Below are 15,304 nucleotides of genomic sequence, written 5' to 3'. Positions count from 1 at the left end.
TAAATTTACTGTTAGTGAAATCTTACTCAAGGCAAATATACTGAAGTCTGTTGACATAAGTTGATCAAACAATTCTCGACAACCAGATTTCTAAAAATCAAAGTCTACTTGTAGGTAATTTACAAGTAGGAAAAGGTCATGCTTTGTTTATAAATGATTCATTACACATAGTCTGCTCAGCACAGCTCATTCAGTCCATTAATAAACAGCACAGATGACAGTCTAGTATTTTCAAATTTCTTTCATATATACACTCTTTCAGGCATCTAGCTTTTATTTCAAAGTTTCAGGAGTCTTCCTAGCTATGTTACTGATAAGGTGCCGAATGTTAAAAAACACCTAATTTTGCAGAGCCTAAGCCCTCCATCACCTCCAGTGATCCACACATTCTCTCTTAGTAAAATAAAAGGCTGATGAATTAGTCAAAGAGGCAGCTTCCAAATCCAAGGATTCAAGAACTCTTCCTCTAGTTCCTTCACATTTAATCCCCAGGATCTGGTCTTGCGCATACCTAATTAGAGCTCACACACTATCACAGTGTCAGAATGCCTTGGACATGTGCTTGTTCATCTCATTTAAACTTTGATTCTGCAGCACTGGAGTCTACAGAAACACTCCCCTTGACATCCACAAAGGCTGCACAAGCCCACAGTGCTCCATAAGTAGAAGATAAGTTTAAACTTATATCTCAACAGAGAGTAGAGCATTTTTTTTTTCTGTAACAAGCACCATTTACTGAGAGCAGCTGTGTACTCCACTAGATCAAGTTTGAGTGGTTTTAAGAAGCCACCTCATGTAGAGCCCATTACAGTAATCCAATATTGATGGATGAAATTCAAGCATACATGCTCTCCTGGTGGTTTCCTGCCATGAAAATATTTAAATACAATGAAAGAATTAGAGTATTAAACAAATTTTCCTTTTTGATATTCAACAGGCAATGGAATAGGAAACTCCTAAATGCATGACAGAGCCCTTATACTTTCAGTTCTACAGTGTATATGCATAAGCAGCTCATCACCAAGAGACTTAACAAAGTTATTCTTAATAGACATTCTGACTGCTTTGCCTTCCTGAAATACTGACCTTTCTCTACCTTATAATCAGAATTTATGGATAGCATGTCCCTCTGTGACCAGCACTGTACCACTTCTGTGATCTGCATGTACCACTTGTGCAAAATGCCAAAGGAGTTTGCTCTTTTTGAAATACCATCTGAAAAAATTGGGCAACTATAGGAAATATTCTCCATAAAAACAAAGCAAGTCTTATAACAAGCTTTGCACTCAGAAAGGGATGTTTCATATTAATAACACCAAAATCCTTTCTAGGATTTCCTTCACAGGAAATTAGTATCTGGACAGTATACTGACAAGCAAGAAAGAGAAGATTACTAAACACCAAGACTGAAATAGCTCCCTGCCCTAGTACAAGAAGAAGAAAAAGAGAAAGAAGAAGAAGAAAAAGAAGAAAAAGAAAAAAATCCATGTAATTACATAGCAAATATAAAAATTAGCAGACGGAATTCCAGTGAGAAGTGACAACAAAATATTACCAGATGAAGCTGCATCACTAACTCTTTAATGAAGGATATTTTGTTCCCTACTGAATAATTTTAGAGCAGAAAGTGAATGTTGTTCTGATGGAAACAATACTAATCACATCAACAAAGGAAATATAATGTATACCCTATTTATCATATAATGAATGTCATATTCTACTGTGGATTGCAAGAAGATCCACAGAAAAAACACAGGAAAAGCAGAGGGAATAGGTGCATATGGCCTCTTTTAGTAACCCATAACTATACCATCAAAGTCACAAGGTAGAATAATTAAATTTAATAGAAACCACCCATGATTTGAAATTACCCTTTTTATTTTTTAATTTTAGGAATGCAAGGGCTGCATAGTTCAGATTTAATTATTCAAATTATTCAGTGTTTTATGATAATCAGATAAAAGATTTTGCATCATGATAGAAGAAACAGGTTTTGGGAAACACACACGGTATAAAAAAATCTATGTCATAGAAGGAGAACAGATTAGAGAAATTTTGATTCTCAGCACAGCTAAATTGGGTAGAAAGCTTCATGAGAAGAACACTATAATAGATTCAATTTTAAAAATGAACATATTAGTTAAACTAGTAGGTTTTGAATAAGCATTTACATGGCATTTGTTTCTGTCTAAGAATAAATGTTGTCACTGTGTTTCTGGAATAGCTTCAGACAGCATGCAGAGGTCAATATGCAATTTTGATCTGACTCAAGGTTGGCCAGCAGGGAAAGCTTAGGAGAAGGAGCATTGGGCTGCCCAGCACAACTTTTGACAGAAAACTATTTCTGCCACTTAAAGGCATGATAGTTATAATTTGATTGTTTCATTTTTATCTTAGCACTGGAGAGTCCCTCAATTTCTTTTTCTTAGTTTCACAGTGACCTGTTCCATACTTGTATCCAAACTTTTATATTTTTCATGGCATTCACTGAGAACCATACTAGGAACTGTCATTCTGTATTGCAGCTATAGCTTCCTGGTCATCAACAAAGCCAGTCTTTTAGGAACAACATCCCAAAGCAGAACAAACAAACATTAGTTTACCTATTTTTTACAAACAGAAGTCCACAGATCACTCATTTAAAATTCTGGGAATGTACTGCTAATGCAGAGTGGAGATCTAGCAATAGTAGACAATTACCCTCATTCTTTCAAACTATGACAACAGTGTGATAGTGAAAACACTGATTTGCACAGTATCCATAGTTGCACAGCTAAGGATTGCTCCATAATATATAAACCAACACATAGTTTGACTGAGGATTTTCAAAAAGATTTGGCAGAAAATAATAGGAGGGAAGCATTATTGAAATACTGACATCTTGAAATACAGAGTTGTCATCTTCTGAAAGTTTCATCTCTACAAAGATGACATTCATCAGGTAATTTAGCTTTAAATAGTATCCTTGGAAGTTCTTTTAATATTTAGATACAGAAACCTGTCCAAGAAATCTGTAATAAAAAAGAAGTGTAGGTGGAACAACAAAAGAGGCATTATGATAGACTTGCAAAAGTGCAACAGATATTAAATATTTTTCTCTTCATGTATGAAGAAATTCAGGAAAAAAAATGGAAAATAACATGGAGTAAGTATATTTATCATGTTTATGTATATTTGAAACAAACAACATGAATAATAGCATGAGAAAATAAAAAGCAACATATAAATCTATAGAAAATGTAGAAAATAATATAATGTAAATTATCTAAATCTGCTGCAATATCAGATGATTTCTAAATAAAAAGAAAGTGTAGATAGGAAAAATTATGTGTAACCCATGGAAATACCACATGAATGTTGACTAGCTGTGTCAGAAAAACAGGTATGCTATGACAAACTACTCAAAGTAAAAGAGAAAAAGACTGTTTAATATATTAAATGTAGTATTTAGTCTCAAGCATTTATAGTAATGGATTATTATCTATTATTATAATAGCCTTTAAACAGAAATATAGGAAAATTAAACTCTTATATGCTTATATTGATATACTAATATTTAATACAAAACAATAACACCCTAGTTATATGGTTGTAAATTATACTTTGGGAAAACAAACATGACAAAAAGTTCCAGAAATGTTATATTGCCATATACCAATCTTTTTAAATAGTTTTTTATTGAAGCACACCAAACATTCGTTGCTGCAATGCATATTGAAACTTACAAAGCTTCAGGATGGTCAGTGACTGTATCTTGCTACTATGCAAAGACTTGGTGTCTTTGTCCACTGTCTTACGTCTTCCAGCATCAGTTATCTTTATTTTTACAAAGCAGCAGGAAACAAATTTTAAAATTACACTACTCCATCTGAAAGCAAATAAAAATAACACATCTTCCAAGGAGACAACAAGAATTCAGATTGAATGGAGCAAGAGCCAAGTGCAATGCTTTGTTTTCTGATACCCTGCATAAATGAGCAACTCAGGTTCCTCTATTGTTTCCATGTTCTTAGCAAAAAAGAGAATTTAGTGGATTGTATTGGGTTTGGTTGGCGTAGAGTTAATGTTCTTTACAGCAACTAGTACAGGGCTGTGTTTTGGATTTGTGATGCAAAGTGTTGTTAACACAGGGATGTTTTTGCTATTGTTGAGCAGTGCTGATGTGGAGTTGAAGTCTTTTCTGCCTCTCACCCCACCCCATCTGTGAGAAGGTTGGGGGTGCACAAGGAGTTGTAAGGAGATACAGCTGGGACAGCTGACCCCAGCTGAACCAAAAGGATATCCCAAACCATAAGGCATCATGATCGGCATATAAAGCTAGGGGAAGAAGGAGGAAGGCAGGAGGGGGAATGTTTGTAGCAGTGGCATCTGTCTTCTCAAGTCACTGTTCCTTGTGGGGAGCCCTGCTTCCTTGGAGATGGCTGATCACCTGCCTGCCAATGGGAGATATGGTAAATTAATTCCTTGGGTTTTGTGACCTTTCCTTTATCTTTTAAACTATCTTCATCTCAATCCAAGGGTTTTCTCATTTTTGCTCTTTGAATTCTCTCTCCCATCCCAACCCTAGAAAATGAGCAAGCAGGTGCTTGAGGGTAGCTGCTGGCTGGGGTTCAACCACAATATGTATCCAGCCTGGCAAAGGGGCATTGCATAAGCACATTTAACTTAGTTACACAATTAGTAGTTACTTCATTAATAAAACCTTTATTATTTTTTTTGTGTCTTTCATAGAGGCTTGATTTATTAAAAGTAAATTTGAAAAATATTCTAAAAGCCTATTAAAGAGACTGCTTTCCTAACTCTAATTTTGCAACACCTTTCTCTTTTCTAGTTGAGTCTTTTATATATTTTTGGCTGTTGGCTCTTTCATTCAGGGCAGTAAAAGTGTTTTAAAAAATTTGCTTTGCTGCAATGCTTGTGACAGAGCCAATTTGTTGCAACAGACATTTCAGCATTCTGTGCAGTGGCTATCAGAACAAAGCAAAACATACGCAGTCTTAGAGATACTGTCTTAAAATCTGGCACCATGTTCCAAGATTGATCTGTATAATGTATCCTGTCCTCAAACACAACTCTGAATATCATGTCTATTAACTCAAAGGTGCTTTCAAAGACCAATTTGGATGCTATGTTTTGTTGGTTTTATAATGAAACTCCTTATAATCAAAACAGGCATTTTAATGCAGCATTTTGCTCTCTGCTGCAATCCACTATTACCTCAAAGAGATATATAGAGAGATATATCAATATGTCAATTACCTTTAATTAAATGAATATCATCCTTCTAGAGTAAGGTCTTTGCCAAAATATGAAAAGAAGTGTTGCAAGTTGGCTAGCCAACCTTTCATCAATTGGCTGATTGCTGACAGCTCAGTGGTACATGAATCAAGAGCTAGAATATCATTTGCTAACATATTGGGAAAATTATTTCTGGCACCAAACTGCACCTGCATGTCATAAGAAAATGCTTTTAGACATTTCCACAACCAGAGCAATGAGGCCAACAGAACAAATCTGGTTGTCAAGACTTGTATGCATGTCACTGCATTAATATGGCATTAATTTGATTTCTCTAGATGAATCTTAGTGAACAAAACCAGGAAGAGCAAATTGATAAATTTTGAAAGTCAGTCGAGAGCATTTACAAAAGACTCTATGTAGTTTAAAGGCTGGAAGCCACTAATGAATTGAAAAAAATAAGGACTTCTATATGTATCTCCCTAGTGAGGGAGGTTCCTCCCTGAATCCTAAAAGTGGCAAGACTGAAGATGCATGTTTCAATAGTTCCCTACTGAGTAGTTAAGTTCAAGCCTTTCCTCCCCTCCTCAGAGGGCAAAGGTGCCCTTACAAATTTCTGCAGCCCCATTCCCCAACAGTATATACAACTTCAGGTCTATGACTTTTACTATAGGACCAGGAAGCTAAAAGTTAGGTGCCTTTAGAGCAATTTAAAAAATTTAAGTACCTAAGTGAGAACTTAGTGAGTACAATTAAGAACAAGTAGTATCACTTGTGTAACCTCAGGCACTTTATTGAGGTACCTAAGAAAAACTTCCTTAGATTCCTTCAGCGGAGAGAAAAAACACTCCAAGAAGTTAATGTAGCTCATTAAAATCAGTATCATCATGCCGCCTTTCTTCATGGAATACTAACTTTATTGAAATGGGTTCTTGACTTCTGTGCCTCAGTTAGATGGTAAGAACTTTCTGTAGATGTCCTAGGGCAAATTATCAGCTAAATAATTTTACCCATGTACATCCCACTGTGATATGGCACTTATCTCCTTTCCTTCAGCATGGATTCACTAAGGAGAAATCATGCTTCACCAATCTGATAGACTTCTGTGATAACCCAGCAGGATACGTCAATGAGGAGAGAGCAACGGAGGTTGTATGCTTCGACTTCAGCAGGGCTTCTGACAATGTTTCCCATAATATCCTCTCAGCAAATGTGGATTAAGTGAATGGACACTGAGTTGGAACCTGAACTGACTGGATGGCAGAGCTCAGAGGGTTGTGATCAGCAGAGCAGAATCCAGTTGGAAGCCTTTATTCAGTGGCATTCCCCAGGGATCAGTACTGAATCCAGCTTTATTCAGCTTGTTTATCAATGACCTGGATGAAAGGATGGAATGTGCCCTCAGCAAGTTTCCTGATGATATAAAACTGGGGGGAGAGGCTGACACACCTGGAGGCTGTGCTGCCATTCAGTGGGACCTTGGTAGGCTGGAGAGTGGAATGGAGAGAAGCCGAATAAGGCTCAGCAAGGGCAAGGGTAGGGTCCTGTACCGGGGAGGAATAACCAGCACAGGCTGGGGCTGGCCCACTGGAGAGCAGCTCTGCTGTGAAGGACCTGGGAGCATTGGTGGATGACAAATTGACCATGAGATATATTGTCACTATTTTTATCCTTTCTAACTTACACTGTCTGATGATACCTATTTAAGTCTTTACATCACACTTCCAGTAGCTTAAGAGCCATCAATTGGACTAGTGCACAGAAGACTGGTATTTGGACTGCCCTAGGTCCTTTCTGTCTCAGGCTACGTGAAACTTCCTTACTGGACAACTAAGTAGACAAAAAGACATTCTAGTAGTTCCTTTCCTATTTGAAGGAAGGTGAGTAAGCACAAGAGACAAACAGGTAATTTATAGTTAAATATTTTCCTTTGATCTGTATATTGCCTTTTCTATTTCAGGCTAATTTGATTAAGTATACACAAAGGGGGAGCCAAAGGAGTAAGGTTTTTTTCTTTAGGCAGCTAGCCAGGAAATGCAGTAGTAGAGACCTAATTTATTATTGTTTTTGTTATTATTATTATTGATTGATATACAGCTGATACACCTAATAGACTCAAAATATCACAGGACCTGAATTAAATCTGAAATATTTGAGCATACTAAATATGGGGTTTTCCAGTGCTAAAAGTTTTAATGGTTTCAGCTGCTTTCAATACTACTGAAAATGTAGGTAAAATTGCATTATGGCTTCACAAGTTATTTTGTGTCAGCTGAACTTCAATAACTGACAGTATGGATGCTGTTACCCCACTGCAAATATGAAGGAAAATGCTCCAGCTTATGTCCTCTCTTGTTAAGACTTAAGCAAATGCATTTCATATTACATTTCCTGTCAGTTACACAGTCAAAGTACAAAGTAATTACCTACATCCGATTTAGTCATCTAGATGCCTTTTATAAAACACAGGGAGGAATGGCAGCTGTGTGGAGTGATTCATCTCATTCTAAAGTAGACAGCTAGAGTATATCAGCAGAAATATGCCTTAAATGTACCTATTTCTTTTTCACTAGGGAACCTTCCAGTTTAGAGGTAGACATCTCCACCAAATTTGTAGAAGACAAACACAGTCACAACAGCGCAGCTTACACATGACAATTAATCTCCGACAACAATTTATTTGTATGTTTGTGCTGTGAAGACCTTTTCCTGTGTAAAGGCAGAGAAATGCACTGTTGGCTCCAAGCACTTATTGCTGATGTATACATCACATTGCCCTGCTTGGCCTGGCTGTGAAATGTAAAACATGAGGAATCATGGGTTAGAGGACTGACACTGACTTCAGTCCTTCTGGTGCTCCAAGGTGACACAGGTCTGTGTCCTCCATGCTAAGACCTGTGGACAGAAGAAAACCCTGTTGCAACTTCATAAATTTCAAGTTCAGAATACACATTTGTTTTAACCGAGTTCAGCAGGAACTATCTAGTGGTGTAACCTAGTAAGATAAACAATTTGAGTCTTGTTTATATCACCATCTTGCCACCAATTACATACTTTTAAAATTTTTTTTATGCTTAGAAATTGGAAGAAGTTGAACAGCAGAATTGGACTAAACATATATCTTACTAGATAGGTACACAGTACTGACAAAGGGGAGCAATTGCAAACAGAACAACAAAATCTAAGAAAAAATCATCATCAATTAAGTTAGCCAACAATTTGCAAGGTTTAGTTATTCTTCAAATCTCTGTGCTATCATAGAAAGATTTCATCTGGATGAGTTAATTTCACAGGAAAGCCTAACTTCTCTGACCCAAAACTTTAGTATGTATAGCGTCTATACTAAGATTTTGCTTGGAGAAACCCTGCCACAAGTCAACTACCAATGACTTTGCATAAGTTGAGAGGTATAGCAATTAAAAGGTAAAAATTTCTGTGCTTCATATAAAAAAGATATGAAAAGTGTTCTGTTCTAAGTAGCTTGGGAATTATTCAAAGTGGTTTAAAAGAACATAAATAGTATATAATTTATCTTAAGGATTAAAATATGTCCTTCCCTGCCAAACCAAAATTGCTGTCAGTGTCTTGTCTAAGACTGTGATTAATGGTATTTAGAAACAATACTGCTGAGATATAATATGTTTTACAGGGTGGATCACAGATCTTGGTAACTTAGGAGATTATCTGCTAAGTGCTGTTCTTTATTTGAATTCATAACCTCATGACTGTAGCAACAGTTAAGTTGCATCTAATGATGCACTTCATTATAACCACATGTTTTTAGAGGCTTATAACTTTGTATAAATTCTCTGCTCATATAGTTATTCGCAGTCCAAAGAAGGCATTTTGAAACAGTCTGACACAACACCATTTGACTGCTTAGGATTTGCATGTTCAAAAATGTGCTACTTCTTTTGCCTCCTTCTTGATGACACATTAACATACTTGTCATCTTATGGTACTCAAAACTCACCAGATTTTTTAAGGCGCCAGCTTGCAGTTCTCAACAAGTAGAAATGCTGCTGACACATTTGGGAGAGTGCTTAGAAATAACACAGGTTTAAGTGTTGCTCAGTTAGGGAAAGGTCAGTGATACTTGGAACTGCCCAAAAGGAGCAATAATGCTGAAGAAACTATCAAGATTTGTTACATTTTCCAGTCAGTGGTAAGAGACCAGTCCACTGACATAGAAAATCATGCTTCTTCCTTTTCCCCTCTCAAAGCAAAGTAGACATAAATTTGTTTATACTGGTTGGAAAAAAATATTTACCTGTCCTAAACACTTACTGTCCTGTAAGGATTCTGCAGTTGAACAGGTGACCATGCATATCAACATCTGACATGTGGCCACAGCTCAGTAGGTTTGAGTCTAGGCATCCTGTGGTGAAATATGGGTCTGGACATCTAGCTGCTATTCTCACGTGACCCCCAGGGTAAGAGTCTAGTGACTGTGTCAAACTAATTAAGCACCTCAGAAAAGCAGCTGTAGGATCCCATCCAGCCTCCTGAATAATGCCAGTGAGGTGCAGGGCTGTCACCTCCTCACATTTGCTCAACAGAAAACCAAACTCACTGATGTCAGAGTCACTGGGAATTTGCAGATGGAAAAGAAAAAAAAAAAAAAGAAAAATAAAATAATAAAAAAAAAAGTCCAAATAAAAATACTAACACCAAGAAAAAAGCCTTGGAATGATTTGGTCTTATAGCAGTTGCTGAATCTTCACGAAAATGAAGCTGTGTACACCACAGCAAGAAACAATGGTCACAAACAGAGGCAATATCACAAGAGGTATCCTCCTTGTCTTATGAGGCTGTCACTCCAAATGGCATATACTGTGAAGCAATAAGCAACAACTTCTCCAGATCCCAGAAAAGAGAGAGAGAAATGGCATTGAATTGGCTGTGTCTCCCAAAAATGTCTCAAAGAATCTACAGCCACAGCAGGCTGAGCAGATGAGCTTCAGAGACTGGGCTCTAAGTCTCAGACTGAAAAGAAAGATTTATTTCCATCTGGTAACAATGATGCTGATGTCTCAGAGAGACCCACTGTGCTCTGCAGCAGCACCTAGCAATTCTAATACTAGATGGACGTAATTAGCTTAATTACTCCTCTTCTTATAAAACTCAAAATTTTACATTATGTTTATGTTGTTATTACAGTCATATTTGGCAGAGAAACAAGGATGTGGGAAACTGAAGCTTTAAGAGGCTAAGATGAGCCAAACCGAAGCAGTCACTGTCATCTGCTGTCTTGTTATATTATTCAGAAACTCCTGTTATACAGTATGGATCGCCTAGGACTCGAATGCCAAATGTAGCAATCCTCCATCATGTTGCTTGGCACTGAGTGACTGCTGAAAAACACAGCAACCTTGGTGGTTGACAACCTCTATATATTCACAGGACAGCTACAGCATGAACAGCTTATAATACAACTTTCTCCACTCTGCCTCTGTCAAAATATCACTATATTCTGAAGCTTTTCATAGGTATACAGCATTACTAGAAATTCCACTCCTATTAAAAACTGTGCTTCTCTTCTGCTAAATATTGGGAGCAGCAGTTATTTTGGAGACAGATACTCCTGCAATTTTGAGCAGAGGTTTGGGACAACATGGCAGGGCAGACAAACTTCATGTTTTGCAACCATAATCTCTCAGCAAAACCAGAAAATACTGTGGGGCAAATATGGTTGTTCAACACACATTGGACCTACAGACATCAAAGAATAAAACAAATTTAGAAGCTGACCTCTGAGTCCTAAGCCCTTGTATTTTTCTCATCCAGAGCAGATATGACTATGAAGTATTTTGTTAGTTTTTATGAAAATATCCAGTTGGAACTTCCAACTTGTTGGAAATCTGAAATTGAATGTAGAAATTTGTTGTCTTACTGCCACTTTAATTCCAAAATTTTGATAATTTTTTGAAATCATACACACTTCTTAATTCAATAGCCAATAGTTCATCTTTTTACAAAGTGTGTTAAATGCCTTTAAACATGCTAATGAGATTCCAGTTGCACATTTGCTCTTGCTAAGACACGGACTAACAATTTTGTAAGTCATAAGAGCAGACCCAACTAGAAGGTGAATAGATAGCAGTTGCTAAAGGTTATGTAACCAATGTATATAATAGGTAAATTAATAGACTCAGTGAAGGAAATAACCTTCTGAACCTGTCTGAATTATAACACCTTTACTTTTTTTTTTCTTTCATTCTAAAATGTGTGAATAGTAGACTTGATGTTAAATTCAGTGTCTGAAGAAAGCACTCCACTATGTTAACCAAGCAGCATAAAGAACAGTAATACACTGTCGCTCTATTAGGAACTGCGAGAAGAACGACACGGACTCTCTCATGGAGTCGAACTGGAGAATTTCTCCCGGTTTATTGCTTCAGGTCTTTTTTATAGACCAATACGTGAAAAGTACAGAAAAGAAACTCTTATTGGTTATTGAACTAACACATCATCATCATTGGTCAGTGGGGTACACCACCCCTCTACCTTCTCTTGCAAGAAAACAAGGAACAGACAAACAGCACCTGCAAGGCTGTTTTCTGTCTCTGAGGATTGTTTTAATTCCTCCCCATGATTTCCCAGGCCACTTTCTCAGGCAAGACTGAGAAAGTTATGTGGCCTGCAATTTCCACAGGCACTATGCTGCCTGCTTTAGAATTAGGATCCATAATCCACTATGTTAACCTTGCAGCAAAAAGAGCAGTAAACAGGTATCATTGAAATAATCCTTCAGGATTCTTCAGAGCATAAGACAATTGCTCATTTTGAGGTGAAGCCCTCACTTTTTAGCCATGTTCTTTTTTTTTTTCTAGATCTAAATTGGTTTTCTTCCAGAGAATAACCCATTTTATTTTGCTTTCTAAATCAAATGAACAAAACTGCTAGATATCCTAACTATATTTCTGTGTCAAGGGGCACCCAAAATATGCTAGAATTGTTGAAAAGACAAATGGAGAAATCTTGATTTGGCAAGATGTTCTTGTCAATAAAGAACAAATAGAGAGGACCCACATAAAGGCTGTAAAAGTTATGCAAAAAAGGGATCACACACAAAAGGGAATGGTATTACTTTAAAAGCTCTAAAAAAATTGTCTTTGGAATACCTAGCAGGCAAATGAGGAATTTTTGTTTGCTTGTTGTTGGCTGTGACTTTTCCATTGCATTTTACAGCATAATATGAAGCCTAGGAGCACGTTATAGTACTTTATACTAGATTTTAAGACTTGGTAAGTGTCTGTATTTTGCATAAAGCTATTGGATGAGGCTGTGCGTTCTGGCATAGCTTTCTACTGTTTGATAGCATTTTAAAAGCATACTGTGCTTGAACTATCAACACACAATAATTGTTAGCTTTATGCTCCACTAGTTACTTTGTTATGTGCAATGGAATAATTACTATGAAGTTTTATATTGTGACACTTTTGTCACGGTTGCTTATTAGATATGGAGCCATATTTTGAACTTTTTATTTGCTTTCTTTGCTGTCCCTTCCATGGCATTAATAATGTACTGCAATTTAATTGAAAATTGGGCCAGAAAACATTAAAGGAAATTTCAATGATTCCAGTCATTAAAGATTTACCCTTTCTGGCATGTAAGTGGGGTTCTTTACTGAGTGCTTATTTATTTGATTTGTGCTTAAAACGTGTATGTTTAAATCCATTTTGTTAAATATAGCACTGAGCAAAAAGTAGTTATCTTGTGGGTCTTTCTTGCAATCATCTCAAAATACTAACATTATGATGTGGGTACTAATGTGTATCACAGAAAAGGGTGGGAAAATAAAGCTTCTATCCAATACTTAAGAAAATATTAAGTACTAAAATAGATTTTTTAAGCAGATTTAGATGGGGGAAAAGGAATATGGACTCAGGCTTCAAGGTGTAAACTAGATAATTAAAGTTCATCCTAAAAATTAGGACTGTTCTTACTGTTTGTTGATTTTGGGGGGCTAGGAAGCAAAATGCACAGTAAAGATGAGTGAGAATTCATTTTTCACCAAACATGTCTCCGTCACATTTGTTGTAAAGCTGATTATTTCTTTGATCTTAAACTGTTGATTTCTTTGGTCTTAATTTCTTAAGGTTAATGAATAGATCTGTCTTCTTACTGAACTCACCAATTTTCCAAGGAAGTGGGTTTTGTTTAGTTATTAGCACAAGTGGGACAGCAGGGACTACAGGACTATACTCATGAGGGGACTCTTGACTCAGCAAGGTGGTTTGGGGCCATCTGGTTTGGTCCAGGGACCAAGGAACTTTCAAGGCACTTTAGCATGCCTGCTAGGAAGAGATAACTATATATATATATATATATATATATATATATATACATAAAGAGATAATGATACATGTCATCCAGCTAGCTCTGGCATCAGAAACACACACGGTGAGCCACAGGCACGGTACCCAGCACCCCTTATAACCACCACCACAGCACACCACAGACCCTAATGGACCTGGAGCTCCTGCAGGCAGAAGCAGCTCTGCATGCCCAGTGCTGCAGAGATTCCTGGTGCTTCCCACTGATCTCAGGGCCAGTAATGATGGGCTACTTGTCTGCAGGACGTGAGCCATGGCAAGGGTCTGTGTCACCAAGTAACAGAGTTGGGAGAAGAACTCAGCAGGCTGTACAACATCAGGGATTTAGATACTCAGCTGTCTTTGTGAGGCAAATAAAATATTTTTGATTAAAAGAGATAGGTTATGATTGAAACAATTCTTAACTTTTTTTCTACTTCTTGCTAATTTTAAATTTTTTTTGGTTATTAATTTCCCCTCTGATTTTAGCTGTCATAATTTCCAATTTTACAGAAACTGTTTCTGTCCACAACATATTCAAAACAACCAGAACTGGAGCAGCTCAGTCTCTAGAACTCCAGGTTCTCCATTCCCTAGTGAGAATCTTTGAGAAATATAAATTAAAATTAGTTTCAGTGCATTGAATTAATTATTCCATTTATTGGTTATTATCTTGCTTTGTGGTTTTACGTGCCTCTGAACTGTAGGTGGAATTAGAAAAGAGAGAATCAACTAATTAATCTTGGGCTTCCAAAAGAGACAAAAGTGTTTGAAAGATGGGAGGAAAGTAAAGTAAAACTTCATCAAACAGAAAAAACAGCTATATAAAACATTAATTTGGTTCATGTTTATGCACTGCAATTATTCAGCATCTGTGGGTATATCCATATTTGTATGTATAGAAATTTAATGCATTGGCAGAAAATGTCATGTTTCTATAGCACTCCAGAGATTATGAATAAAATATTTAATGCAGCAGGTTGCAATTGCATTTCCTAAATTATTTCACTGACCTTTTCCTAATTTATGTTGCCCCATAGTGGATGCATGAGCACTGCCAAAAAATAGAAGTACACCATTTACCAGTCACAGAAAAAAAAATAGGTGTTCAGAAGCAGGTGCTATTCAAAATAGGCATCAGGGACAAAAAGTTTAGAACTGGCACATATTGTGAAAATAATTCTTATTCTCAAGTAACATATGCCATGTGTCTAAAATGAAGTATGGCAAATGAGGATCTAGCAGAGATTTTTGATAGTCACTCTGTATAGAGTGACACCAAGTAGGTATGAGACTCACTAGTTTGACTTGTGTCAGAGCATAAAAATAAATAAATTTTGTCAAAAGAAACCATGCCGAATTAACTTTGCCAAATTGCATCTTAACTCTGTGTCATATCTGCTTAAGCTTAGTCTGGTTTAGGCTGGATCTAGGCTGAAGCTGGACATGAATTTTGCAATGCAAAATGGTGATTGCAGATCGTGGACTTCCTTGCCTGTGTCTCCACGGTCCTAGACATCTCTTCCCATTTCATGGTAAGAACACACCATGGAACAGCAAAGCTTCTTCTTAAACCAACATCTGCAGCAGTTCTGCTCTAGGTTATGTGTGCAAGTCTGTACTTATTAACACTTGTAAAATATAATTCCTCCTACCACAAGCAAGAGATCTATAAAACCATCTGTAGAGGCCGTTTCCATTAAGGGCATGTTGTCACATCATCTCACCTAAAAGATAAAGTATAC

General features: G+C 36.8%; 1 long non-coding RNA gene across 1 annotated transcript; it reads left to right on the top strand.

The window, feature by feature from the left end:
- The first annotated feature begins 4,332 nt into the window (after positions 1–4,332).
- On the top strand, positions 4,333–8,792 carry LOC148184851 (uncharacterized). The gene is made up of 3 exons (XR_015771941.1): positions 4,333–4,451; positions 6,295–7,118; positions 7,812–8,792. It is a non-coding gene; the product is annotated as an uncharacterized LOC148184851 (long non-coding RNA).
- The last annotated feature ends 6,512 nt before the right edge of the window (positions 8,793–15,304 follow it).

This window comes from Pseudopodoces humilis, chromosome 2 (assembly GCF_049639895.1).
Source record: "Pseudopodoces humilis isolate 2021_Gansu_Grassland_sample_001 chromosome 2, ASM4963989v1, whole genome shotgun sequence".
NCBI classification, from domain to species: Eukaryota; Metazoa; Chordata; class Aves; order Passeriformes; family Paridae; genus Pseudopodoces; species Pseudopodoces humilis.
This window is presented reverse-complemented; position numbering and strand designations above follow the sequence as displayed.